Consider the following 26,326-nt stretch of genomic DNA (forward strand, 5'->3'; position numbering starts at 1 on the left):
TATTCCTCCTATAATCAAACACGGACTGCGAGGTGGCTGCGGATACCTTTTTAAAGTTGCTCTCCGTTAAAAAAAAAATACCTTTCACAAGATACGTGCCGGCAGACAGACACACCTCAGAGGGTTTAAGGCTGGCTTCACGTTCAAATGATAAAGTCCCCCCGTCCGGATGTCAAAATGCAACTTTGGCAGACAGAACAAACATCAACAAACCACAAATGTGGGCAAGGATTTTACAAGCTGCACCACACTGCACTTTCAAAAGCATTTACGTTCGTGTTAGACGCAGGACTTGCCTTTGATTTGCGCGCTTACGAACGCCATGGAAAACGAAACAAAACTAAAGCCCTCAGCTCCTGCACGTGATTATAATGCCGTTACGTGTCGTAGCAGTAATTTACGTCATCCTACCACTGCAACACGGGGAATAGAGAGAAATGAGCACACACTACGAATCGTCTCAATCACTCCCTAGAGTCGTAAGGCGCATTGAAGGGTGCACCCCCATCATTAATCGTTGCGCCTCTGTGAAAGGAAAGCTCTTGGGCAGTCTTTGAAACAGCTCGGATGAAACACTTGATTGCGTCCATGTGCATCTGGAGCCCACCCAGTGGGCAAAAGACGTATAATATACGTCTATTAAACGCATACCTTATACGTCTAAATGTGGTCTACAATTCGTCTAGAATGAAATTCTAATATACGTCTAAAGTTATACGTCAATTATACGTCTATGTTTAGACGTTCATTATACATAAATGGTTGGAGTTCTATTATACGGATAAGTTTAGAGGACTATTATACATATATGGTTGGAGTTCCGGATAACTTTAGAGGTCTATTATACGGATAACTTTAGAGGACTATTATACATATATGGTTAGAGGTCTGTTATACGTATAACTTTAGAGGTCTATTATACGTATATGGTTAGAGGTCTGTTATACGTATATGGTTAGAGGTCTATTATACGGATAACTTTAGAGGTCTATTATACGTATATGGTTAGAGGTCTATTATACGCATAACTTTAGAGGTCTATTATACATATATGGGTAGAGGTCTATTATACATCAAAGATAGATTTTATAGGTGTAGAAACAAGTAAACCAAGCCAATGATTAGATTTAGAAATGTATTCTGAAAATACACATTCACACCTGAAACATATGTATTTCAAATTATACATTGTATACAATCAATCAACAATCAACATATGGGCAATAATCATAAAAAACACATCTAGTCTTAAACTTCAGCTTCAAATTCTGGTAATATGGCAATATACAGTATAGAAATGACAAACACAAAACTAATTACATTAAAACACTAACTCAAAACCACATTTTGATTCAAATATACATTTTAAAATGTACAACTTCTATATTTCCAAGAAAAAAAAATATTACAATGGAAGTTAAGATGATTTTTTCCCACTATTTGCAAACCCTGTCTAATTGTCCTAACAGTTAGAACCAAAAACCTATTATTTTCAGAGTCCAGATCTCCTGGCCCCCTGCCTTGCATATGCATTCTTCAAGTAACACATTGCGTGCTCCTTTATTTCTTTTTCTGTTGATGTAGGGTGGGACTTCAGCACCGCAGCTAGGAGAAAATTATATAATATTACTTCCCAAATAAATGATGATTAATATCTTCTTTAGTATAATCTAAAAAGTGAACGGTTTACTAAGCTCAAAACTGAAATAAATGTATAAAATTTGGCTTGCATCATAGCAGTTGAGCAATAAAGTCTGTCCTAATTAAAGAGTACCCAAAATTTGAAAGTACAACATAGAATAAGAATAGAGAAACGGCAAAACGATTTTGTGTCATCTTCCCCATTCACACTATTTTATGTGCCATTTTTTGCTTATTCACGTACTATTTTAATCAAAATAATATTAAGAAAGATCTGTATGTATTCAGATAGTATTATTATTGTTCATACTTACTCGTCAAAAGAGGATTGCTGAGATATTTGCGGATATACTTCTACGTTTGAAAAACGTGTCCAAAATTGTGACCAACGAATACTAGCAATGCATTGTGGTATATAACCGGAAAATATGCTGGGTTCGATATTTTCTCAACGTATGCGTTTATTAATGTTGTCGATATTATGGTTGAAATATAACATTGATAATACATCGCGGCTATGTGCCCCCTGCTATGAGCTGATGTGCAATTTTAACGCATGTAGTTAGTAAGGATCGGTCACTGTTGTATGGTATTATATATAATGACATTATGGAATAGGATGGGGACAGGCCTGGCATCATGGGGGGAGGGGGGAATGTTGCCCCTTCAGTTTTGGGCAAAAAGATTTACCTAACTTAATTTGCGCCCTAAAAAAATAGTTGTACTTTGTCAATGGTCAGACAACACTAAATGACAGGAACAGTCACTCAGTCTGTTTGATGGGCAGGAGGGCTATCCATCCAGGAACTGCACATATCAGTGTCGTTATTGAGTGTCAACATTACGATCCTGTTTGCTCAGGTGGACCGATTCCTTGCAGTAGTTTATCATTATACTTAAAATCGTTATATAACTAGGACTAGTTATAGCAGTCTGTGCTTTCTGTTGGTTTTACAACATTTTTTCTTAACGATTCAGAACGTCCATGTAGCTGCAAAAATGAACGCTTATGGTACTTTTCGCTCCAGGCAATACTCTCCAGTGAGAGTGACGAAAAATGTGAAACTGAACTTCATCGCAAATACCAGATTGCTAGTCGATATCTTCTATCATGAAGCACTAATCAATGGCATAGCTGCGAGATTTCATTTGGGTAGCTGCACCGTACAGCTCCGTTTCAACCGAAATATCACCCCCGCTCAGAATTTCAGACGCCCCCCTACAGATTTTTCCCCGGGCACCGCGCACTGATGGGGGACGGGGTTTCCAGGAAATGGTATCAACTTTTCTCAAGAAAATAAAAATAGAAACTCTATAGGCACTCAAACATTTTACTGTTTTTTTTCAGGCAGGTGGCAAGACCCCTCCGCAAAACCCTTGTATGCCAAGCTGTGGGCATTGATTCGTCGAATACAGTATATTCACGGCGAAAATACGGCTATACGTATATATACGTCGCCTCGACGTATAATCAACGTCGAATTGCAACCGTAAAATCGACGACATTAATAAATGCATATATAACGTCGAAAACACATCTAACACTAGGAGTATACGGCACTCTGCACAGTGTACGAAGTAAATTTATTTTGCAGTAATTAATTTACACGTGTATAATAAATATAGTAAATATAATTAATTACTGCGAAAATAATTTACTTCGTACACTGTGCAGAGTGCCGTATACTCCTAGTGTTAGATGTGTTTTCGACGTTATATATGCGTTTATTAATGTTTATTTCACAGCGTCATGCACCTTTTCATTGCTCTCGCTTTCAGAGCCTCCGCACGGCACACGACTCGACATCAGGAAGCACATTGAAGTGAAAGCAGGGAGCGCTGCGACATGCACTGTGCAGATCCCGCCACACTAAGAGGTATATAAGCGTCAAAGGCAAGTCATTCCGAGTTGGTCGTTTGTGTTTTCCGTTCAGACGCGAAATGCTGAAATGATCTCTCGGCTCCTCGGTTGTCATTTCTGCTCCGTAAAGTAATCACAGCACGAGTCGGCTTCCAGCACGGTGGGTCGGGACACGATGCCGGGGGTCGGAGAGAGCGATGTCTTCCTTGTTAGTATAGGACCTGTCACCTGTCCCCACCTGTCACGCAGGAGACCGGGGTACATCAGGACGCGCATTGAAGTGAAAGCAGGATGCGCTGCGACATGCACTGTGCAGATCCCGCCAAACTAAGAGGTGAGTGGGTCTGTTCGATCACAGCGCTAGGCGAATCCCCAATCCCCTTTTGTGCGTGGCGACAAAGGAAGTCTGGTCTGTTTCCGCCCGGTTTCGAACCAGGGACTTTTCGCGTGTGAGGCGAACGTGATAACCACTACACTACGGAAACTGTGGTAAGATGTGCCCAGCGGCCCAGCGCTGAGCTTCGCCAATGCGATTCAGCTGCTTCCAGGGCCTTTATTGGAGTGCGCTGATGGACTGTGCTCTCTCTCCAGAGACCAGCACGCCTGTCATGGACGGAGCAGGAAAGACGGCGCCACATTTTACAGCCCTCTCCACGCAATCGACGAAATCGGGCTACTGAAGTGGAGAAAATCACCTCTCCAGAAAGTGCAAATATCATCTTGGAGAGTATAAATCCTATTGCTGAAGGTCAGCCCTGTCTACCAGAGTGACCCTCCCACCTCCTGCAGCGATGGTCAGCTCGTCTCACACGCGAGAAGTTTTGGCTGGAAACAAGCGCCCCCTCTTCTCGCACGTTTTGCACGTTGAGTAGTTTTAATGCGGCTCCTTCGTACACAGTGCTGATGTTTTGGAAAGCAGGAGGCAAAATTGACACGTTCCCATACCGGGAGTCAAACCCGGGCCGCCTGGGTGAAAACCAGGAATCCTAACCGCTAGACCATATGGGAGTGCACAACCCTGCTGTTCCGGGCATCATGCAAGCTAACTACATAAATATGAGAAAACACGCAAGAGAGTTGTCACTCAGAGTGTCGAAGGGTCGATGTATACTGGGGCTCAGTTGAAATGCAACGTCAGGACTTTCCCGAATTATGTCACACGAAGAGAGCACAGCCTTTTCCGCCCTGCCACGTGTGTATCGGTAACTCGCCGTGATCGTATAGTGGTCAGTACTTTGCGTTGTGGCCGCAACAACCCCGGTTCGAATCCAGGTCACGGCAGAATAGGGGCGTCTGCTTTTACTACTTGCACGAATGAAGGCAAAAAAAAGCCAATTGATGTGAACGAACGGCGCTTTACAGAGGAGTACTGCCTGACTGGATCGTTGATGAACGACAGAGACCACTCCGACCTCTTCTCGGGTTTCTTCAATGACTTACTAAGGATCTTCTTCACATTCGCCCATGCAGGGGAAGCCAGTTACACCAAAGCAAATGCAGGAAAGTGCAATTCAAGCAGAGACCAGGAGGGACTTGTTTACACCGAGAGTGGTCGGAGAATGGAACAATGCGCCCAGCCCTGTTGCTGGAGCCGATTCTTGATGAGATCTTGGGCTCACTATGAAGCCCCCGCTGGATGCTAATCTTTCTGTTGTTCTTGCAGGTCCTGCGCTGCTTTTGAGCCGACAGAGCTCGTCCTGATCTGTCGGCACAGCCCAATTGCAAATGATCGGATCCGCATACAGAAGGAACGTGCGTTTGGTACAAGAGTGCATGAAGGCACCGGAAATACATTGGGAACAAATGACCGGTCGCTCAATACCTCTGTGAAGTACAGGAGCGTGCAAAATGAGGCTGTTTCCGCCCGGTCTCGAACCAGGGACCTTTCGCGTGTTAGGCGAACGTGATAGCCGCTACACCACGGAAACCTGCAGGGACTGCTGCTGGTGTCTCGCTTGCGTTTCGGGCTGAGAAAGGGACGCGTCACTTTAGGCAGGGGGCGCTGGAGAGAGGAACAAAGGGCGCGATGAAACAAAACACCGAAACCCGGGATCTTTAGATCTTCAGTCTAACGCTCTCCCAGCTGAGCTATTTCGGCGGTGCACAGAGCCCACAGCCACCTGCTCCAGCCTTCCTGTGTTGCGGCATGAGCGCACCAAGAGTAGCGGGAGAGTGTTGCAGGAACGTCACTCAGAAGGAAAGCCACCCAGGTGCGCCCTCTGAGCTCTGTCCAGCGCATCTTCCTCGCATGGACTCCTGCCTGCGACGGGCAGGAAACAATTAGCAAGAACAGAACAACACCCCATGGGTGTCTCATGACCACACCTTAGGTTGTGACACGTGCAGGTGTGAGGGGTTGCCGGGCTACTTTGGAGCAGAGCTTGGGCGGAGGGAGGGCGGGAAAGCAGACAAAGAGGTGACACCTCAAGGTCTGCACGATCACAGCTCTCCGCCGCCCCAGGCTTCCGCTCGATAAGCTGCTGGACACACCCGCCCCTCCTCACACAGACCGTGGAAAAGCCCTCGAGTGGGAGGGCTCTCTCTTCCTCCCAGGAGCTCTTGGACACGATGCACAGACAGGGTGCGGGGAGCCGCCGCCTGCAAACACAGCTCCAGGCAGGACTCCACTCCGAGGAGCCGCAGAGCAGAGGAGATGGGGGCAGCTTAGCTCCTGTGCAGAGACCTGAGCTGCTGTTGCTGCAGACGCTGTCTTTTCTGCACTCGGGGTAGGAGTGAATGTTGAGTTGCCCTTAGAAATGAAGCAGAGTACTTCAACGGCACGGGTGTGTGTGTGTGCGTGCGCCCTGGTGATTCTGGGAGACAGATCGAACCTGGGCTAAAAGAGAGGAGGCTTAGCCCTCTTCCATTTGCTACTTCAAAGTTGTACAACCCATTTGTATCTGCTAGGCGGCACAGTCGTCGTGCTCAAAGAACGCTTTGAAAAGCGTCCAAAGCAAGTCATTCCGAGTTGGTCGTTTGTGTTTTCCGTTCAGACGCGAAATGCTGAAATGATCTCTCGGCTCCTCGGTTGTCATTTTTGCTCCGTAAAGGAATCACAGCACGCGTCGCCTTCCAGCACGCTGGGTCGGGACACGATGCCAGGGGTCGGAGCTTGCGATGTCTTCCTCGTTAGTATAGTGGCAAGTATCCCCACCTGTCACGCGGGAGACCGGGGTTCGATTCCCCGACGGGGAGTAGCTTTTCTTTTACCTCCTTAGAGAAAGGACTGCCTTTCACTTCTCTGTTTTCTAACACAGCGTCGTGCACCTTTTCATTGCTCTCGCTTTCAGAGCCTCCGCACGGCACACGACTCGACATCAGGAAGCACATTGAAGTGAAAGCAGGGAGCGCTGCGACATGCACTGTGCAGATCCCGCCACACTAAGAGGTGAGTGGGTCTGTTCGATGCACAAAGAACGCTTTGATAAGCGTCAAAGGCAAATCATTCCGAGTTGGTCGTTTGTGTTTTCCGTTCAGACGCGAAATGCTGAAATGATCTCTCGGCTCCTCGGTTGTCATTTCTGCTCCGTAAAGGAATCACAGCACGAGTCGGCTTCCAGCACGGTGGGTCGGGACACGATGCCGGGGGTCGGAGAGAGCGATGTCTTCCTCGTTAGTATAGGACCTGTCACGTGGACCTGTCACCTGTCCCCACCTGTCACGCGGGAGACCGGGGTACATCAGGACGCGCATTGAAGTGAAAGCAGGATGCACTGCGACATGCACTGTGCAGATCCCGCCACACTAAGAGGTGAGTGGGTCTGTTCGATCACAGCGCTAGCCGAATCCCCAATCCCCTTTTGTGCGTGGCGACAGAAGAAGTCTGGTCTGTTTCCGCCCGGTTTCGATCCGGGGACCTTTCGCGTGTGAGGCAAACGTGATAACCACTACACTACGGAAACTGTGGTCAGATGTGCCCAGCGGCCCAGTGCTGAGCTTCGCCAATGCGATTCAGCTGCTTCCAGTGCCTTTATTGGGGTGCGCTTATGGACCGTGCTCTCTCTCCAGAGACCAGCACGCCTGTCATGGACGGAGCAGGAAAGACGGCGCCACATTCTACAGCCCTCTCCACGCAATCGACGAAATCGGGCTACTGAAGTGGAGAAAATCGCCTCTCCAGAAAGTGCAAATATAATCTTGGAGAGTATAAATCCTATTGCCGAAGGTCAGCCCTGTCTACCAGAGTGACCCTCCCACCTCCTGCAGCGATGGTCAGCTCGTCTCACACGCGAGAAGTTTTGGCTGGAAACAAGCGCCCCCTCTTCTCGCACGTTGAGTAGTTTTAATGCGGCTCCTTCGTACACAGTGCTGATGTTTTGGAAAGCAGGAGGCAAAATTGACACGTTCCCATACCGGGAGTCGAACCCGGGCCGCCTGGGTGAAAACCAGAAATCCTAACCGCTAGACCATATGGGTGTGCACAACCCTGCTGTTCCGGGCATCATGCAAGCTAACTACATAAATATGAGAAAACACGCAAGAGAGTTGTCACTCAGAGTGTCGAAGGGTCGATGTATACTGGGGCTCAGTTGAAATGCAACGTCAGGACTTTCCCGAATTATGTCACACGAAGAGAGCACAGCCTTTTCCGCCCTGCCACGTGTGTATCGGTAACTCGCCGTGATCGTATAGTGGTCAGTACTTTGCGTTGTGGCCGCAACAACCCCGGTTCGAATCCGGGTCACGGCAGAATAGGGGCGTCTGCTTTTACTACTTGCACGAATGAAGGCAAAAAAAAGCCAATTGATGTGAACGAACGGCGCTTTACAGAGGAGTACTGCCTGACTGGATCGTTGATGAACGACAGAGACCACTCCGACCTCTTCTCGGGTTTCTTCAATGACTTACTAAGGATCTTCTTCACATTCGCCCATGCAGGGGAAGCCAGTTACACCAAAGCAAACGCAGGAAAGTGCAATTCAAGCAGAGACCAGGAGGGACTTGTTTACACCGAGAGTGGTCGGAGAATGGAACAATGCGCCCAGCCCTGTTGCTGGAGCCGATTCTTGATGAGATCTTGGGCTCACTAAGAAGCCCCCGCTGGATGCTAATCTTTCTGTTGTTCATGCAGGTCCTGCGCTGCTTTTGAGCCGACAGAGCTCGTCCTGATCTGTCGGCACAGCCCAATTGCAAATGATCGGCTCCGCATACAGAAGGAACGTGCGTTTGGTACAAGAGTGCATGAAGGCACCGGAAATACATTGGGAACAAATGACCGGTCGCTCAATACCTCTGTGAAGTACAGGAGCGTGCAAAATGAGACTGTTTCCGCCCGGTCTCGAACCAGGGACCTTTCGCGTGTCAGGCGAACGTGATAGCCGCTACACCACGGAAACCTGCAGGGACTGCTGCTGGTGTCTCGCTTGCGTTTCGGGCTGAGAAAGGGACGCGTCACTTTAGGCAGGGGGCGCTGGAGAGAGGAACAAAGGGCGCGATGAAACAAAACACCGAAACACGGGATCTTTAGATCTTCAGTCTAACGCTCTCCCAGCTGAGCTATTTCGGCGGTGCACAGAGCCCACAGCCACCTGCTCCAGCCTTCCTGTGTTGCGGCATGAGCGCACCAAGAGTAGCGGGAGAGTGTCGGAGAATCTTACAGGGGATTCTGAGCGGTGTCTGCAAACATGCAGTCCGATACGGGTGCTGAAAGCTTGAGCTACTCTCAATGTCATGCTGCCTTTCCCCGGAGTAAATCTGTTACATTGAAAGAATGCTTCTGGCAGGTTCAAAAAGGGACCCTTGTTAATTGGAGAAATCAATGATTTCGAATGAATTCTGTATGCGTTAAAAGACAGCTATACACAGAAAACATGCAGGACACTGCTCATGATGTTTCCCGAGCCGAAACACAGTGCGTTTTTCCAAGCCATCTGACAAAGCCCGCCCACTGAAAACTGCAGCAGATCATGTAAAGACGTTCAACTTTGTAACTACTGCACGCACAGGAAGAACCAGGGAAAATCTGATCATGTCTCTCTATAACAACAATAAAAAAAAACATTATTTTACATATCACCTTTATGTGCAATAAAATTTATGTGCAAAGAAATTTAAAATAGTCTTCTTTAGGTGTGAGGGTAGGAGTGGATCACAGCAGGCATAATTGGCAAATTAGGAAAACAAAGAACTGGACAGGCGAGACATTTATCCAGAGAGCGAGTGATCAGAAAAAGGAACAGCTGTTACACCCAGGTTTTACGCTCTCTCTCTGTTGAATGAATGAAAGCATTTTATTAAAAACGCGTTTGCGTTTGTCTGGGTATTTACTTTGTAATCTGTGGTTTACATCTACTGTATTGTTTTGAGATGCCACTTTTAAAGGTGATATGTAAAATAAAGTTTTTTATTATTGTTATAGAGAAACATGATCAGATTTTCCCTGGTTCAGAAAAAAGACGATTAAAATCTGTAATCTTTTCACTTGTATGTCATCGGAAAATACAATCAGTTTCTGCTTTGTGTAAGGATGGTGTCAAAAAGTAATCTAAGTGGTGAGAAAGCTGTGCTCCTCAAAGCGCTTTACAGGATAAAAACAATAACAACAATAGTGGCTGGGCAAACGATTTTTTTTTATAGAAATACAAAATGAGATACTGTATAATGATGTGCATGAACAAAGTTATACTGCAATTTTCCTTAGATACGCGATTAAAAAAAATAAAAAATTTTGAATCCCTGGCGGAACACATTCCATAAGAATCAGCGCTTTTATACAGTATATCGCCTTTAAACACATATATTTAAACACGCGTTTACGATTTAAATCAAAACGTGATTCAAATCAATATAAATGTTTATTTTGTAAAGCATAGGTGACTATTCATTGTTATTAAAAAGACTTAAATTCGATCATGTTGTGATATTTAGAAATATAAATTTGTTTGGTGCGAGTGAGGTTTTATTTAATCTCTGACCCAGGGAAACATTTAATTTTTTCAAAGAAATGTTTGTTAAAAAATAAAGTCATAGTTCCATGGGATTCACTCACAGACCATGTGACATGGAAGTCAGGAACCTAACACACAGCACCACCAGACAGTCGGATGCTGAGGGCCGAAAACTACAGAAACATTATCGACAATGTACAAATTTGATAAAGCTATAAAATAATGTAATTAGGCACAGAAGAAGTTTACAGCACAGTACAATAATAAATGCTGACCATGAGTTTAGAAGCATAAATTACCTTACACTCAATTTAAACACAAGCTGTCTTTAGCCCTCTAAGCTGGTTCATACAGAAATGTAGAGATCCAGGCTCAGAACACACAGCTTCATTAGCGAATACATATGCAGGACAAGTGGAGAAGACGTTTTACAGTGGATGGATTTTTAGAAACATCCCATCAGTGACATCACTGAAGTCAACTCCTAGGTAACTGTCGTGTGGATAGTTTCACAAGAATCAGACAAAGGTTTAAGCATCGCTTGTTCTAGATAAAACTGCAAAAAAAAAACAACAACCCATAATGTACTTCTTTGCGGCTCTGTTTGCCCAAATCATATATTCACAACGTGAAATTAGAAAATAATATTACGTAACCAAAATTCGCAATATGGAAACAGAACCTGTGTAATTGTTGACAGATTATGTACTTGTAACATTTTTACAAGACGAACTACAACATTTAAAAAATGACTTGTATGTACTTGATATCTCTAATCAATCCACTGCACTGCATTAAAACAAAACGAAAACTAAAACGCCCTGGGCATACCGTTTCGCGCTTCTGTAAATCAAGTTAAAAATATCTCAAGACCGATACTGGTCATAATGAAACCATCTTTCGTGTATGTTTTCTTTAAAGTACCGAGACCAGCCATATACTGTATATATACCATATACAGTAAGTACAGACGTTTAAAAAGCTCCACTCATGCCGACGATGCAGCATGAAGAAGCGCAACCTAACGTTTGACAGACAAAAGCCGGGCGCCGCGACGAGCAATATGAAATCACACTGACAGCACACGGCGTTTCGCGCTGACACAAAAGTAATCTCGACAGACGCTGTTCTCTGCATAACGCTGAAAGAGCTAAAGAGCGTTTCTGTTGAGACGTAACAAGCTCGTTTCTTTCTACCATGATGTCACCATGACCAAATCTGTCTTTAAACACCTTGCTCAGTCTCTGACGAGACTGTCAAAAATTGCTTTCGCCGATTGTATTGCAAACCGGCGGAAGCGGGGTATTGGGAAAAGTTTTCAACTAGCAATAATCGCGCCTCGGCTAAACCTCACAGGCTACGATACTGCCACTGCGCAAAGCTGACGGTTGCCAGGCAACCGCGGGGATCCTATGGAAATCGTTATCGATCGTCTCATGGCATGTCGTTGCGGTAACGCTTCATATTTGTCGTCTTCTTCTTCTTCTAGCTTGAGGTTTTGAAGAATTTCATGACAGACAAGGGCTCCGTTGGGAACAAAGGGCGTTGTGAGAAAACCGTTGCTTATTTTCAGCAGCAGAAATACAACCCTTTAAATACAAGATGACAGAACAATGACGAAGGGCATGCCGGGAGGAACTCATGCACTACAGAGGAAAGGGGGCGGGCACGTACAGTTCACATTCAAGCCACAAGTACTCTTCTCGGATGTTGCACAAACAAATCCTAACGTCATGAAAGCATTGCAGCATGTTTGTGTCCCACTTCCCGTGGCTGCGGGACGACTGACACGAACGGACAAACACAATCTGTGGCGTTTAGCGTGACATAGTCTTGCAGGCATCGTGCTGTCTCACTGCAATATTATACCGCTGGAGGAAACAGGTCCATCTGGCCATGAAACTCATTTGAACGTCTAGCTACAGCAACTAACAATATCATGATTTATTCAGGATGTGTGGAATCAGCACGTCCCGGAGACAGCTTCCGAAATCGTGAGCATTCTCTGGTGGTAGGGGCGTTCAAGATGGCGCTCAGGTGGGAGGTAAAGTTTAGTGGTTGGGGAGTTTTTTTGAGTTTTTCATGACCTGAATGTTAATTTTTGCTTTTTTTGACTACAGAAAAATAAGGACTTAACACTAGTTGTTTAAACTTCAGTTATAATTGAAAGAAAAAAAAACGATTTTTTTTAAGGTTTAAAAAGTCCGATATGAGTAACACTGGGAAAGGAAAAGAGAGTGCTGGGTCTTCGAAGGAGAACTCTAAGATACCTCAATCGTATATGTATAGCACTACAAAAAAATCGATGGCAACTAAAGGGAAAAGTGAAGCAGCTGCAGGGTCAGCAAGAGGGCGGAGGCGCCGCGCGTACGGCCGACGTGTTGGACCGGTGCGCTTTACGTGCTGAAATAAACACGCGACAGCCCCGAAATGTTTCCAGAGTGCTGTGCACTGAAGACTTGCCTGGTGCTCCTCCGTGCAGATTGTTTGTCCTCCTCCAGTGCGGGACGAGCCAACACAAGGGAGCGCATTCGCCAACATCCAGGCACGCAATGCGATTTGGAAAGCAGCTCCTTTCCAAAGAGTTGCACACGAACGATCCTTCCGTCCCGATCGGGGGGCACGGAACCCCCGCCACACACAGCTTCAAGTAGCGAGTCAGGCGGCAGGGATTTCGCTTACGGCCACACCACCCTGAACACGCCCGATCTCGTCTGATCTCGGAAGCTAAGCAGCGTCGGGCCTGGTTAGTACTTGGATGGGAGACTGCCTGGGAATACCAGGTGCTGTAAGCTTTTGCTCTCCCGGCCAGCAGGGGTCTCCGTTGGTGCCGTAGGCTTTGGGAGGAAAACCTGCAGGATGGAAAGGTAATCTATAGCCTCATCTCTAGAGATGTTTTGTTGCTGTGGCATGTGTGTGACCCATATTCAAAAAAAAAAACCCGTCTGTAAAACGAATATCGAAGCTGCCTCTAAATCTGCAAATGAAGATGAGTCGATAAACCACTCGTTTTTCGTATAACTAGACATATATTCATTTGTTACCGATTTCATTCATTGAGCACGGATACAATAGAGGTACAGCCATTCACTGTTTGACATGTCTGCACTGGTACAGAACCGAGCAATCAGAAAACGGGTGAAACTGTCTTTAGACTCAGCATACAGTACCGAGGCCCCCCATGACCAAATAAAGGCTAACCTCGATAATCAGCCTAAAGAACGCAGACTACAGCAAAACGACTGACTTTGAAAAGGGAATGAACGTCCGGAAGGAGTAGTGGAACTAGCTTGAGATGCTTCTCCGGACCCCTAACTAAAAGCCAGCGAGAACCAGCAGCGGCGTCCACTCCTGTCGAACCGGGATCCTTCCGCAGCCACGCAGCTCGTGGTGTCCTAACCCTCCCGTATCTGATTTTGGACCAAGCACATCAGGGGAGATGTATGTATCGTACTATACGTATATATACGTCTAGTCTTTCGGCATTAGGGACTAAATATACTAAACATATGATGCTAAAATGTTATTTTCACATATATTAATGTAATAAATGATTGCTTATGCTTTATAAACAAATCTAATTAAAATAAAAGCTTAAGTTTTGTATTTATCTTGTACCATAGAACATGATTTTCTTTGTATTTCAAGCCCACAAAGTGTCCAAATGACACACTACATGATATAAGGAAGATTATCACATGCATATCGGTATTATCTTTCTTATGAAAATGCATTCCTTTCATTACCTTTTACTTTTTAAAATGAACTCAAATTGAGTATAATGTAATAATTTAAGTAGAATAGATTCTAATAATATAATGATCCAGTGTTTTGCACTACTTCACTGCTTCACTGCTCTATGCCATCTGGAAATAAATCCTCAGACTGCTTACTGCCCTGGGCATGTACCAATAAATTAAAGGAGCACATCTGTTTATCACTGCATTGAAGCAGGAGACACACAGTCTCTGCAAACACATCCTAGATACAGTGTTCCAGCACCTTTGACCTCATCCAGAACGTATCATTTCTTGAAAGGGATTGCTGTCCGAATGCACATCTGAATCCCAAACAGAATCTCTAGTAAAATACGATCATTTGTGAAGCAGGCAAATGACTGTCTCAGGGGCCCATTCCTCATTGTCAGACACATGTATGGAATGCTTTCACCGTGCATTGAGCAATAGGGATTAAAAACACCGCAGGTAAGGTTAGATGTCATGTTCTATGATCATTTCTTTCAGCATTAGGGACTAAATATACCAAACGTATGATGCTAAAATCCTGAAAAAAGGATGTGCTCCATCTCGTCAGTAGATTGGATTCCAAAACTGATTTGGGTCAATATACATTACCTTTGAAATTAAAGTACAGTCTACTGTAGGGAACCATCAACTTAGAAAGCATTGGCCTTCCCTGGGGGTCAGGTAGGTGCAAAAGATAAACCTTTATCCTATCTTTATCTTAAGATAAGTGGCCAAGCAGTATTTTTCCAAGTTTCACCAAGCACATCATGTTGCCATAGTAGACAAAGTTCTATAAAATGTTAAATAACTTTTAAAAAAAGCATCTTGGTCTTACAGTACTGTACAAGGTGAATTAAACTGTCCCTGGTAATAAAAAGTAATTAGAAGCATCTCAGAAACTTTATCTCTAGAAACATTAGCTGTTTTATATCATGTAATTTAGTGTGATGTTGTCAGAATTCAAGGACATTATCACACACAGAAATTGGTTCAGTTAAATCTAAAAAACACAGCTAAACATGGGTTTAAATGTAACAGAAGTCTTACCTCTTGTCAAAAGATTTAATTCAAGAAGCGATGTAATAAATGATTGCTTATGCTTTATAAAGAAGCTTAAGTTTTGTATTTATCTTGTACCATAGAACATGATTTTCTTTGTATTTGAAGCCCACAAAGTGTCCAAATGATGCACTACATGATATAAGGAAGATTATCACATGCATATCGGTATTATCTTTCTTATGAAAATGCATTCCTTTCATTACCTTTTACTTTTTAAAATGAACTCAAATTGTGTATAATGTAATAATTTAAGTAGAATAGATTCAGGTAGGAAATATAGAGTCATGATGTTTATGGCTGACATCATTTCACATGGGTGAATTTTAAGCTAAGAAATAAAAACATTTACAATGAAGATACCATTGCTTAATTTTAAATGCCTTTAAAAAATAAATACCTCCTGAGAATAATTTGCCACTCCCAGATCCTTGGTAAGGTACTGTTTGAATCCAATCAGGAGAGGAGCATCCAGGGAGTGCTTTCTATAGAGTCCAGCTTGGGCCACTCTCTTCCGGCCTGCTGATACTTTTTAACTACTCAGGGCCTGTAAGGATATAAAACACCGGTTTAAACATTTTATACCTATAAGACAAATTAGAATTTTAGTAAAAAATAGATACATCTGAAAAATAAAAAAGTCTTACTGCTGATAGAGTTCTTCAGAGCTCACATCTTCCCCTTCCTTATCCGCTTCTGTTTCAGTTTCTAGAGCAGCCTCTGGCATCTCTTCCTCCTGGACAGCGGCCTCTTGCTCAGGGCCGCTGGAATGCAGGTAGATTCTTTTCAACATGCTTTTACATAATATGTTGTAACAATGATTTCAAAAAGAAACTACAGAAGCCTTACAGATTAAAAATATCTCACCTTGCCAATGTGTCTTCAGGCTTCCCATGTACAAAAAGGCCCAAGGACTCTAGCAGTCTTACAACCACTATCCTGTTTGCCTCACCAGACACGATCTCTATTCTGTGGTAATCCACGATGACCCCGTTCTTCAGGTGATTCATCATGTCCTCCCTCGCCTGTTGAGAGGCCATCCTGATCTTTTCTGCCGTGGCGTGCTTCATACACGCCCTCTTCAAGTGAGCAGGAAGCTGATCAAGAGTATTCAGGCACATCTTGCACACCAGGGGAATCCTCGCGGGTTTCCTTTGAAAATAAATAATACCATCTGTGTATAGAAACAAGCTAAGACTGATTTCTTAAATTATCCTTAATTTTCTCTCTCATAGTTTGAGCATAATGATTTTATTGCATTTATATAAGAATTGCTCATTGCTCCTAAATAAATAATGGTTTCATAAAAAAGTGAACACTTACTTGGTCTCAGTCACAGACTTTCCAATAGAAGCCATTGTGGAGTTCAGCAACTGCAGGTCCTAGAAGTGGGGAAGGAATTTTAAAAGAGAAATTGAATTACAATACAGAAGGAATGGCTGAGGGTTCACTGAAATATATAAATATACAAATTCCAAAGACTGAGTCCATATAGAAACAACTACCTTTCATTTTCAGTATAAGAAAAAAAAACATTATCTTCCAAAGCATCATAAAATTGTCCCTTCTTCCAGACTCTACTTCTCTCTTGTAGTAGTATAGCAGACCTTTCCAGGTGAGCAGATCACAGAGTCCGAAATGAGCTTCCTCCATCAAGCAAAGTACCTGAACATGACTCTGTCTTCATAAAAGCGCCCCTGTAATAAAGAAATTAAATCCGAAATCAAGAGGGCAGTTGCCTACTGAAATACAAGAAGTCATCAATTTTAACCTAGCAACTCATTAAAGGCTGCATCTATACAAGTACGATTCTAGAAATGCTCACCAGATTACGTTTTAAGAAGGAACTGCGCCTCAGGTTCCGCCGAGATCTTAACTTGGATGGCAGGATTCAGAGTCCGGAGTGCGGACTGATGGCGCACGGAGGGTCCATATACTGTGGATCCCTCAGTGATCTTCCGCGTATTCAAACCGCCAGCGTGTGACTCCCCTGTCCCCGTGACCTCATTGCTCTGCTCTCTCCTCTGTGCAGCTGAGCCCGACTCACGGTAAAATGGAAAAAAATATGCCCTCGACGTGAGATTTATTCTGGAGCGAGCCAGTGTTGCGCATAGCTGCCTTCAAAGCAGTTAACCCAGGTTCGATTCCCGGCCAACGCAGTGGCGAATGTTTTCAAATGCTGTCATGAGCCTTGGATTGTGACTAGCAAAGCGAAGCCTTTTGAATGAGCTAAAGCACTGAAAAACGGAATTGAGGGAGAATCTTACAGGGGATTCTGAGCGGTGTCTGCATACACGCAGTCCGATATGGGTGCTGAAAGCTTGAGCTACTCTCAATGTCATGCTGGCTTTCCCCGGAGTAAATCTGTTACATTGAAAGAATGCTTCTCGCAGGTTCAAAAAGGGACCCTTGTTAATTGGAGAAATCAATGATTTCGAATGAATTCTGTATCCGTTAAAAGACAGCTATACACAGAAAACATGCAGGACACTGCTCATGATGTTTCCCGAGCCGAAACACAGTGCGTTTTTTCAAGCCATCTGACAAAGCCCGCCCACTGAAAACTGCAGCAGATCGTGTAAAGACGTTCAACTTTGTAACTACTGCACGCACAGGAAGCAGAATAAATTCCTCTTTTCAAACTGTCAAAGGTTTGCTTTGCGAACCCCGCAGGACATCGCACAATCTCTTTTGAACAGGGACAAACGATTTCTTATGGGGCGCAGTAAGTACTGTTACTGTCACTGCTCGATACCGACGTTGGCCTACTATACCATGTTCAGCCACCGCTAGAAAATTTACAGCTCTAGCACTGGAGCAAACGACAGGAGGGCCAACATCGAACAGGCACACGTGTCAGACATGGAGAGCAATGAGAATGGGATTCGAACCCATGCCTGCAGAGCACAATGGATTAGCAGTCCATCACCTTAACCACTCAGCCACCTTGTTGACAAAACTGGGCTGTCCGGACATGGGTTGGCGCGCTCCAGATGATCTTTTTCTTTTTTTCCCCACGTACTTGAGGGTCATTTTCCTGTTCCACATGTGATTTCAACATTTTCCTTGGGAGATGTCAAGCCAGCAAGCCACTGCTGTGGTTCAGTGGCCAGTGTGGAGTTCAGTGGCCCTGTTGTACACAGAAAGCACATTGAGCTCCTTGGACATGAAAAGTTCCAGATAAAAGCCATTTGTCATCCTTTCTCTTGGTGTCGATGTTGCTATTGTATGTAAAGGTGGCAACTTGCTCAGCGAGCAGGCGGAGCACACACCGAATGCAGATGTGTCTGAGTGGTGTGTCCAAGTGGCTGCAAAAGGACAACACTCCTGGGGTGCCGTGGCTTAGTTGGTTAAAGCGCCTGTCTAGTAAACAGGAGATCCCCGCCTACAGCTAGACTTAATTAAATGCAAGTATTCATTTCCTGTCTTTAAAGCGACTTGTTTTTCTTAAAATGGATGCAACTTGCAAAACATGAAATACAAGCCTTGCTAATCAGCGCTAGCGGCTGGCAAAAAAAAGGAGTCAGCTATTTTTTTTTCTTTAACCTTAACCCTGCTACCGGAGAAGAGTTAAACGACCGAGTCTATGCAGCTTAAACGGTGCGCAAGTCGGGTTCTTAGCTGAAAGGGTGGTAAATCACGCTCACCCCAGTCCTTAATCTTTTAAAGAGGATACAAAATTGAACCTAGTCACCACATCACATACATCCTGTTAAATGATAAAAAGGTAACATCTATCCTCGCTCCAGAGTAAATCTTACGTTGAGGGCATAGTTTTTTTCACTTTACCGTGAGTCGGGCTCGGCTGCACAGAGGAGAGAGCAGAGCAATGAGGTCACGGGGACAGGGGAGTCACACGCTGGCGGTTTGAATACGCGGAAGATCACTGAGGGATCCACAGTATGTGGACCCTCCGTTCGCCATCAGTCCACACTCCGGACTCTGAATCCTGCCATCCGAGTTAAGATCTCGGCGGAACCTGAGGCGCAGTTCCTTCTTAAAACGTAATCTGGTGAGCATTTCTAGAATCGCACTTGTATAGATGCAGCCTTTAATGTGTTGCTAGGTTAAAATTGATGACTTCTTGTATTTCAGTAGGCAACTGCCCTCTTGATTTTGGATTTAATTTCTTTATTACAGGGGTGCTTTTATGAAGCCAAGGGACCAGGGAGCTGCCCCAGTACTGGGATGGCCAGTTCGAAATCATAGAAACTATTGTCAATTCCAGTCCCATGTCAGTGCGAGCAGGGATTTTGACATCTTGTTTTGCTATGTTCTGCACCAACAGGCAGGTGGCTCGGCCATTCCGTTCCAGTCTGGGGGTACAACAGACTGCTAGGTTCAGTCTGATAAACTGAGCTGATGGTTGGAAGAAAACCATCTCAGCGTCCATTCTCTGTCCCTTCTTTAGGACAAGGCGTACCGGAAACCCTGCTGTTGACGCAGGAACGATCAGGTCCGATTCGTTTACTACCTGGCAGGCCTGAGGAATCGTCTGACCTGACCGAATGTTCTCGGGGTCACCGCTTAGAGAGTGGGCATCTGGGTCCACCCGTTTCCACAGCACACTGTTTACTGTGTCCAGCTGGGCGCCCAGTCGAACCAATAGGTCTGCACCAATGCAGACCGAATGGGTCAGCTGAGGTGCTACCTGGAAGTAGTGAGCAAACTTCCTTTTTCCGATGGAGATGGAAGCTACACAGCTTCCTTTGCTCCAAATGGACCTATGAGGTGGGGGTGCCCACCACAGAACCTGTGACTGCGTCACCAGGGTCACCTGACAGCTTCGCGACAGGTCCTCGAACAGACCTTCACTGATTATGGACTTCTCAGAGCTGAGGCTAAGAATTACATCATCAACCTGCACTTCTGCCACCTGGACCCCCTCCCACCACCATGGGGTGGTAGTCCTGGACCCCCTGAGGTACCAGGGTGCACAGAAAGGACTCCCATTCATTACCGGACAGGGAGATCCACTCTTCTTCAGGGATGAAAAGGGGGTGTGCTTTACCTGGCGGGTCAAGCAGCTGCTCGGAGCACTGCTCCTGTAGTTGGGAGACCGTGGGAGTGCTGGCCTGGGCAGGACTTCCCTGTAGTTTTGGAAAGCAAGAAGAGACATTTATTCTCGTCCAGAGGAACCAGGAGGAACCTCCAACTCAGCTATAGTGTTCAGTGGGCACTGTGTGATCACAGCATAACCACTGAATCCCCCTTTTTGCTGTGCAACAGGCTTAGGGTTTTTGACCTGAGCCCACAATTTTCCACGCTGGCAGTCCACCAGAGGCTCCAGCCTGTCAAGCAGGTCTTGGCCAATGAGTAGTGGCTCTGTTTTTAACCTAGAGATGTAAACAGGATGCACCACGTTCATTGGCCCGAACCTAAGTGCCACCCACACTCGGTGTGTGATCCTGGCATGATCCTGGGTATAGCTGGAAATATCTATCTTACACGGTTCTACCTTAAGTCTGATGCCTTTTCCTTTCGCTACTCGTTTGAGCTCGCTGAGTAGATCGGCTGACATCAAACTAACTTCAGCCCCAGTGTCAATCAGTGCTTCTCTATCTAAGACGTTTTCAAGAGAAACCTTGATATAAATACGCCTTGCTTTGCCTTTCTGGCTGAGATTCCCTAAGAATTGTTGGAAGCCTGCCTTTTCTTTGACTTCAGGGGCGGGGTCAGCGCCCAACTCAGAGTCACAGCCTTCTTCCAGGCAGGAACCCTCCCACCCAATCAGATAGACTGAGGGAGGGGCTTGGGACGGATCCCCGCCTCCTCCAGTGAGAAGGGGCGTGGTCCCCCTAAGCTCATTCACACTTCTGGCATTCGGTGCGGAAGGTTTACCCTGTCCTGATCTCTCAGGCAGGGCTTGTTCAAGCCTGGCCAGGCGGGCTGCAGTCGACTCCCTTCGTCCAGTCTTATGATAGACTCTGCCTGAGCCCTTGCCTTCCCCGTAGCGCTCACGGCGGCTCTGACGCTTAGTGCGGTCCTGCCTGCCTATTTTGCGCCGGGGCTTAGCGAGCTCAGGAACCTCAGCTGCCTCGAGCTGAGGCGAGTCGTCAACCCTGCTGGCTTTAGTGGCGAACACGGCCGTTTTAGCAGGTTTTCGCTCTGAGGAAGCAGAGATTTCAGCTCCCCAGGCTTTTTGAGCCAACCTTCTAATGTCAGCCATTTTCATCGCTGTGTGTGCATCACAATCATTTTCCTGACTGAGGGATGCAGATTAGCAATGAATAAACCTTTGAAATTCACGTTCTCTTCGCAACCCTCTTCATTCCGCCCTGCAAAATAAGTGCGCCTAAGCCTCTGATAATAGTCGCGAGGGGCTTCAGCTTTTTCGTGCTTAATATGGTGCACAGCAGCCACAGCAGCTATGGGATCGATAAAAGCCGAAAATTCTCCGATCATTGCCTGACACAGCTCCTCAAAGCTATTACAGACCTCCGGTCCTTGTCTAGACATCCACTCGTGGACCGCTCGGCTGGTAGTTTTCCTTACTTACATAGCCTTTTCCTGTTCGGACGCTTCGGGCATAAACTGCAAAGTATATCTCAGCTCATCGATGTAGGTCTCCACATTATTCCCTGACACTGACGGGTCAAACCTTTCTACATCTTTGGCTAACTGCCTCAGGGAGTGGAGGTTAATTTTTACGGTTTCACCGCGGTCAGGGAGACGGCCGTGATCAGGAGCAGGGGGTCTATGCCTGAATTGACTCGCCCTTGCGTTTCGCGCAGGACTCGGCGATCTCCCCCATGCCGATCCGACCACAGACCCTGGCCGGGAGAAACCTCCTCCCGGCGCGCTGGGTGAGCGCTCCGGGCTGCTAGGTGGGCTGGCATGCAAGTGGGATCTAGTCTATTTTGCTTCCAGTACGGCAGCATCTGACTCCTTTTGCCTTTCCTGGCTGAGCTCATTTAAACTCTCAATTTCTTTTTCTTTTTCTTTCGAGCTCGCTTCCAGGTCTCTCCTAGCTACCTCAGCCGCAGTTTCTCTAGCAGACAAGTCATCTAATTTACCTAAAACTTCCCTGAGTCAGTCTTCACTTTCCTCATTTTTCACTCTCTTTTCTCTGATTATATCCAACAACTCGACTCGCTCCGCCCTATATCTTTCTAGCGTTCCCTGAAGCTTTTGAAACTTTGTCAGCTCGGACAAAGACAGTTCCAGCTGTTTAGCTAGATTTAAGGTGAAACTCGATAGGACCAGAACTGCGTTCACAGACACTCCTGTGTTAAGCTGGTTCGCTACCTTAGCTACTAAATCTACTTGCAGCTTCTCAATATCATCAAAGTTCAACTTTTCGATACCACTCCAGTAACCAGGATTGTCGTCGCTAGAAATAGTACTTATAAGCGACTCCACTTCAGACATTTTAGCAGCCATTGTCATTACGTCAGAGAAACTTTAAGAGTATTACTTTTTTTTTTCTTTTTCCAAAATACAGTATGGAATCTAGACACCCGAGCAGATGGATTTCCAATCAGCACACGTTACACTAAACGCTAGAAAACAGGGGGATTTCTTTACGCAGTTATCAGCACACCCGGTATTCGCGTATAGAAGCCACGGTGCTGTGCTGAACTTCAGTTATTCTGTGCGACTGATTCTCATTTCATTCTAAACTCGCCCACCCAGGGACGCCATTAAATGTAATGGTTTGATGGGTTTACTGAGACAATTATTAATTGTAGCAGTAATCACAAGGTTGTTCGTTGGGGCTTTTAGAAAATCAATCGTCAGAACAACTAACAACGCACACACAGGAGTTCAATACACTAGATACATTTATTAATATAAATTGTGCACCAAACATATACTAGTCTGCCTGGATACGAGTGGCAGACCTTACTGTGAGGGTTATCAATATACAAGGTATATAATCCCGAAGAGATGCAAACACAAAGAGATACACAACAGAGAATATATGTCAATATATATCGTTCGGTTACCAAATCGCTAATCAGTGTTATTACCCACTGTTACTCTAAACTCGGAAGTAAATACATTACTCATGAATTAAAATTGATAACAACTTGTGTTGAGGTACAATTGAATTCTCGAGACGCAATGTAGAACATGGGGTTTACTTATCCGCTGTGTATGGATTTGGAATTTCCCGGCACGAACACCAAACCAGCTGACAGGCTCTGTTGCAGCCTCTGTTCCAGCGGTTGTCCAATGGGCGTTGTCCCGGCGTCCTCTGGCTACCGGCCAACCAGTCAAGGTGCAGCTCGGAGTAGGACGGGCGGAGGAATCTGACTGCGGCGCGCAGGGCAGTCGTTGCTCCGAGGGGATCTACCAGCAGTCCGGCTGGCTGGTAGAAAGTCTCTATGCACAGAGTGTGACCGCGAGTCCTCACAAGTCACTCTTGTGCCTGGGAAGAAGCTGGTTCGTTCCCGGTCCAGCACTGCTTCTGAATAAGCTATTCAGGTTGTCGACGAGGGTCCAACTGTAGGGTCCAACTGTCCAACACAAACACAATCTGTGGCGTTTAGCGTGACATAGTCTTGCAGGCATCGTGCTGTCTCACTGCAATACTATACCGCTGGAGGAAACAGTCCATCTGGCCATGAAACTCATTTGAACGTCTAGCTACAGCAACTAACAATATCATGATTTATTCAGGATGTGTGGAATCAGCACGTCCCGGAGACAGCTTCCGAAATCGTGAAAAAAGCACTGCAAAATGGAATTGAAGGAGAATCTTACAGGGGATTCTGAGCGGTGTCTGCATACACGCAGTCCGATACGGGTGCTGAAAGCTTGAGCTACTCTCAATGTCATGCTGCCTTTCCCCGGAGTAAATCTGTTACATTGAAAGAATGCTTCTGGCAGGTTCAAAAAGGGACCCTTGTTAATTGGAGAAATCAATGATTTCGAATGAATTCTGTATGCGTTAAAAGACAGCTATACACAGAAAACATGCAGGACACTGCTCATGATGTTTCCCGAGCCGAAACACAGTGCGTTTTTCCAAGCCATCTGACAAAGCCGGCCCACTGAAAACTGCAGCAGATCGTGTAAAGACGTTCAACTTTGTAACTACTGCACGCACAGGAAGCAGAATAAATTCCTCTTTTCCGGTTTTATTTATGCGAACCATAAATAAACCAAATAAACCAAGTTGCAAGAGGCCCGCACCCACAGCACAAATTGCGCAGCCTAGGCCACCTCCTCGCCCTGCACGCCACCGCCTCCTGCTGGGCCCACTCTTTCGCACACTCACACGCCACACTAACACTCAAAAGTGTGGGCAAAACAAGAAAACGAGCGCACCGTTTCCTACACATCTGCAGTCACCATTGCGCATTCGCAGCATGTCTCGGGATGCAATTCGGCCTCATTTGCATAACTCCAGACCGGCAGATCGCCACGCAAGCTCGCGACGTGCGCCTGCCACACACCGAACAAAACCTTTTCAGCAATTTCCAAAAAACGGGCCTGCTTGCCTGCCCACAAGGCTCCGTCTCTTACCTGCTCTCCAGAGCCTGCTGCCTTCTGTGCTTTTCTCTCGGCACCGCTGCAGCGCACACAACTCCTGCAGCGGGAGGGGGGGAGAAAGTTCCCGCGCTCCGCCGCAGGGAAGGCTCGCTCCGTGCGCACACGTCCTTTCGATGCCAGTCCAACAAGTGCTCCGCATTAGCTGCGTCGGGGCTCCGGGGTGTCGCACCTCACCTCACCTCACCTCGCACTGCCCCCTCCTTGAATGTCTGCCGCTGGGCATGCCCCACTCTCCTCCGCCTTATCTTATCGCGTGTGAGCACCGACAATGGCCACAATGCCGGGGAATGGCACCTGTAAATTAATTCTCTTCTCTTGCAGCCTGAGATCATGTCCTTCTTTTGGCTCCCTCCAGTTCTGATAAAAAATCTCACTCTTAGATTTGTTAATTTTTGCGGATGAAGCCAAAGAGAAACGATCACAGCACTGCAGAGCTCTGCTAATTGAGGCATTGTCAGAGAGGAGCAGGGTGACGTCATCCATGTATAGAGATGTCTTTACCTCTCCTCCCCCACTTCCAGGCACTGGTATCCCATTAATGGCCTGATCCTGGCGCAAGGCACAGGCTAAGGGCTCCATAGCCAAAACGAATAACAAGGGGGATAATGGGCAGGCCTGCCTCACCCCTGAACAGACTTCAAAGGGGTGTGATCTATTGCCATTAACCATTACTCTGCTGTTGCTACCTGTGTACAGCAGGTTAATCCACTTTCTCATGATGGGGCCAAAATTCATGTGCTCAAGTACCAATTTTAAGTACTGCCGGTTTAGGCGGTCAAAGGCCTTTTCTAGGTCTACACCTAAAATGCACAGAGGGAGGGAGCGATCCTCTGAGTACAGACAGACATCCCTCAACAAGGCCAGGTTGTCGCTCATCAGGCGTCCTGCTATCCCACAAGTCTGTTCTTTCCCTACCAGTGAGGCCACTACATTTTGTAGGCGCAGGAAAAGGGCTTTGGACAGGATCTTAGTGTCCACGCCTAACAGGCTGAGGGGTCTCCAGTTCTTTATGTCATTCTTTGCTCCTTTCTTAAACAAGAGAGAGATAGTGCCTTCTCTTAAGGAGTCAGGCAGCAATTCTGTCTTATAGCTTTCCTCGAATAGGAGCAGTAGCGGATCCTGAAGCAGATCGCAAAAGGTGCAATAAAATTCTTTAGGGAGCCCGTCAGCACCCGGAGTTTTCCTCTTCTGTAAGCTCTCCATAGCCTGTCTCAGCTCTTCTATTGTCAAATCCCTCTCAAGTACTTCCCTATCTTCTTCACTCAAAACGTTTTCTAGCTTTGAGGTAAAAAAATGAATTTCTTCATCCTTTACCTCTGTAGAGCTGTACAGTCTTGAGTAGAAGGCCTTGGTGCAGGAGAGGATAGCACTCGGCTCTGTTCTCTCTCGTCCCTCCTCATCAACTACACTTTCCATGACAGACTTGGAGCCTACCACTTTCCTGAAAAAGAAGCGAGTACACTTCTCATTTTCTTCCAAGAACTGCACTCTGCTTCTTAACAGCACTCCTCGACTACTTTCTTCGGCTATGCTCCGGATGTCCTTTTTTAAAAGGGTGATATCCTCGAGCACAGCGGAGCCACTGTGCAGCATCGTGTAGAGACGCTGCAGCTGCCTCTGTTTCCTGGCTA

General features: G+C 45.9%; 1 long non-coding RNA gene and 8 other non-coding genes across 9 annotated transcripts; 2 read left to right on the top strand and 7 right to left on the bottom strand.

The window, feature by feature from the left end:
- Nucleotides 1–3,914: 3,914 nt before the first annotated feature.
- trnav-cac (transfer RNA valine (anticodon CAC)) lies at nt 3,915–3,987 on the bottom strand. The gene has a single exon. It is a non-coding gene; the product is annotated as a tRNA-Val (tRNA).
- Nucleotides 3,988–4,438: 451 nt separating this feature from the next.
- On the bottom strand, nt 4,439–4,510 carry trnae-uuc (transfer RNA glutamic acid (anticodon UUC)). The gene has a single exon. It is a non-coding gene; the product is annotated as a tRNA-Glu (tRNA).
- An 847-nt stretch (nt 4,511–5,357) lies between these two features.
- trnav-aac (transfer RNA valine (anticodon AAC)) lies at nt 5,358–5,430 on the bottom strand. The gene has a single exon. It is a non-coding gene; the product is annotated as a tRNA-Val (tRNA).
- Nucleotides 5,431–7,846: 2,416 nt separating this feature from the next.
- Nucleotides 7,847–7,918, bottom strand: trnae-uuc (transfer RNA glutamic acid (anticodon UUC)). Its single transcript has one exon. It is a non-coding gene; the product is annotated as a tRNA-Glu (tRNA).
- A 201-nt stretch (nt 7,919–8,119) lies between these two features.
- trnah-gug (transfer RNA histidin (anticodon GUG)) lies at nt 8,120–8,191 on the top strand. The gene has a single exon. It is a non-coding gene; the product is annotated as a tRNA-His (tRNA).
- A 574-nt stretch (nt 8,192–8,765) lies between these two features.
- trnav-gac (transfer RNA valine (anticodon GAC)) lies at nt 8,766–8,838 on the bottom strand. Its single transcript has one exon. It is a non-coding gene; the product is annotated as a tRNA-Val (tRNA).
- Nucleotides 8,839–11,630: 2,792 nt separating this feature from the next.
- On the bottom strand, nt 11,631–11,772 carry LOC148642360 (U4 spliceosomal RNA). Its single transcript, XR_015929387.1, has one exon. It is a non-coding gene; the product is annotated as a U4 spliceosomal RNA (small nuclear RNA).
- Nucleotides 11,773–13,065: 1,293 nt separating this feature from the next.
- On the top strand, nt 13,066–13,184 carry LOC148642361 (5S ribosomal RNA). The gene has a single exon (XR_015929169.1). It is a non-coding gene; the product is annotated as a 5S ribosomal RNA (ribosomal RNA).
- Nucleotides 13,185–15,474: 2,290 nt separating this feature from the next.
- Nucleotides 15,475–16,213, bottom strand: LOC148642362 (uncharacterized). The gene is made up of 3 exons (XR_015929111.1): nt 16,062–16,213; nt 15,842–15,958; nt 15,475–15,741 (listed from the first exon to the last, which is right to left on the bottom strand). It is a non-coding gene; the product is annotated as an uncharacterized LOC148642362 (long non-coding RNA).
- Between the last annotated feature and the right edge of the window lie 10,113 nt (nt 16,214–26,326).

Source organism: Lepisosteus platostomus, chromosome 22, assembly GCF_059453375.1.
Source record: "Lepisosteus platostomus isolate fLepPlt1 chromosome 22, fLepPlt1.hap1, whole genome shotgun sequence".
In the NCBI taxonomy this organism is placed as follows: Eukaryota; Metazoa; Chordata; class Actinopteri; order Semionotiformes; family Lepisosteidae; genus Lepisosteus; species Lepisosteus platostomus.